The following is a 2,615-nucleotide window of genomic DNA, read 5'->3' on the forward strand; positions in this document are numbered from 1 at the left end:
TGTAGTCCCAGCTACTTGGGAGGCTGAGGCAAGAGAATCGCTTAAGCCCAAGAGTTTGAGGTTGCTGTGAGCTGTGACGCCACTGAGGGTGACATAGTGAAACTCTGTCTCAAAAAAGAAGTATGTTTTGCTTACCCTACAGTGCTCTACTTATATGAGATTGTTAGGTATGTGCATTTGAAATACAGATGTCATTAATCACATCCATTACTGAGGTATCTCCAGGTACATGAAATTTTATTCTACCTCTAAAATGTAGACAACAAGGCTATTCATTAAGATAAAGAGAATGACTTGAAGCCTTTTGGGAATGATGATGTTTTATCTATCCAGCTATCTATCTATCTACAACAGAAAGTTATTTCTGAAATTAAAAAATATAGTTGTTTGTAGTTCTATATTTTCTCTTATTTATAGTAAAGTTCTTTAGGGTATGTGTCAAGATATTACATTTCTTGTAAGTGAAGAAGTAAGACAAAAAGAAGTGTTTTGTATATTATATTTAACTTCACAAACTTGTACCTCTCTCTTTTTCTCTTGAAAGCAATTATATGAAGCCCTGAACACAGAGCACAGGGGTGGACCTGCCTGTATGAATGGAAAAGATATTAGAAACCCCAGAAATCTAGGGCTTCTGAGCTCCAAAACAATTTAACAGCATACAAGAGACATAGGCTGATACAGTCACTATTCACAGACTAAAGGAATTTCAGTTACTAATTAATATTTATGAGATCTTCTGTACACACTTGAGTCTTTTGAGAAAAACAATTTTTAGGCACTTCCTATCTATGCTATAATATTTCTGGAGAAGCAATGGAAAGTATCTGATAGTTGGTTTCCATGCAGACGCTGTCCACTGTTCTCCCAAAGGAGAACTCTATAAAGTCAAATGTACAAACAAAAGTGCAACCTCCCCCGACCCCCCTACAGCAACAGATGCCGTGAGCCCAGCTCAGTGCCGTGAGCTCCAGCAATGCTGAGCCTCTCCCTGGTTCAGAGCCCTCTTCGCTGTGGCCTGGAAAGATGGACAGAGATGTATTTGGAGATTTCACTTGACCCCACTTCACCCTGGAAAAGGGAGCCTGATGTAAGTGGTTGGAAGCCAAGTTGTGCACATAGGGTCTGATCGTTAAGTTCGTGAACTCATCCTAGAAAAAGTGCTACACACCCCACTGCTGAATATCATTGCAGTCACCTTCAAAGTACTCCCCTGGGGAAGCTCTGCACCAATGCCAGTGCCCCGTCCACCCTTTAAACAAATTTTGGAACTCTTTTTCTGAAATAGCCAACAGAGTTGTCACCATATGGCAAGACATCACCACACATCAACACGAACAGCTGTGAGACACTAATATAGCACATGATGAACCTTAGGGAGCTGTTTGTACGGTGCTGCCAGCATAGGCACACAGTGGCAAGTTCTCAAACTCAATTGGCAGGCCTCATAAGACAACAGCTCTGATGGTCATTCCAGAAAAGAGTTCCAAAATTGCTTTAAAGGTGGACTAGGTGCTGGCATGAGTGCACAGCTTCCCCAGGGGAGACCTCGAGGGTGACTGGTGATATGCAGCAGCAGAGGTGTGGAGCACTTTCCTAGGGTGAATCGTGAACTGAATCCTCATCTCAGTGTGTGTGCTCTTCTTCCTGTGTAACACTGAGCAGTCCTAATCTTGTCACTATTATTCTTTTTAACAAACTGTGTTTCCGTTTTCTATGCTTCTCTAACATATGGAAGACATTGACATCAACTGAAATTCCAGTCCCATGACGAGAAATTCACAAAAGGCTGTCTTCTTATTTCTTAGGAAACAAGCATGACAAGTCTCTGCCACCACACCTCTGAGATGGAGGAACAGACAATCAGAAAGGCAAAGAAAGAGGGGCTGTGGTTTGTTTCCTGCACTGTAAGTTATTTGCCAGCACTGGGGGCAGGAAAGTCACCCCAGGAGTTTGAGATAAAGTTGCCCTCCAAGAATAAAATCAGGAAGATTCAAACTGTAATGGCTGAGATTAGTTATCTGTAGAAATGACATACCCCCAGGAATAGCCAAAAAGATTACATGGAGAAGTTTAGAGACACCCTGAGGAATCTGACAACAGCAGCAGCCTGATCGTATCCATGTATTTCTAGCAACAATCTGATCACAGTAAATGTATGAAGCAGTAACACAACCAAGCACTAACTTAATCAGTCATTGTGAGTAGATTAAGTACTCTAATCACAATCATTTGTACTGTAACCCACCTGAAGAAAAAGAAGTACCACCTGAAAGGGGGGAAGGGTGTCTAAGAAAACGAGGATCCCAGGAAGCCAGAATTTGCCTGTGACTCCAGCTCCCTCCAGTTTAAGACAGAGGACTCCACTCAGCAGGTGGGTGGAACCCAGGGGCTGTTTTCATTTTAATTTGGATTTCAAGCTTTTGTTTTATTTTAATCAATTTATTTATTTTTGAGCCAAGTCTCACTCTGTCACCCTGGCTGGAGTGCTTTGGCATCATAGCTCACAGCAACCTCAAACTCCTGGGCTCAAGAGATCCTCCTCCCTCAGCCTCCCAAGTAGCTGGGACTATGAGTGCCCACCACCAGACTGGCTAGTTTTTCTATTTTTAGTA

This window comes from Otolemur garnettii, unplaced genomic scaffold (assembly GCF_000181295.1).
Source record: "Otolemur garnettii isolate 467f Iridium unplaced genomic scaffold, OtoGar3 scaffold00061, whole genome shotgun sequence".
Taxonomy (NCBI): Eukaryota; Metazoa; Chordata; class Mammalia; order Primates; family Galagidae; genus Otolemur; species Otolemur garnettii.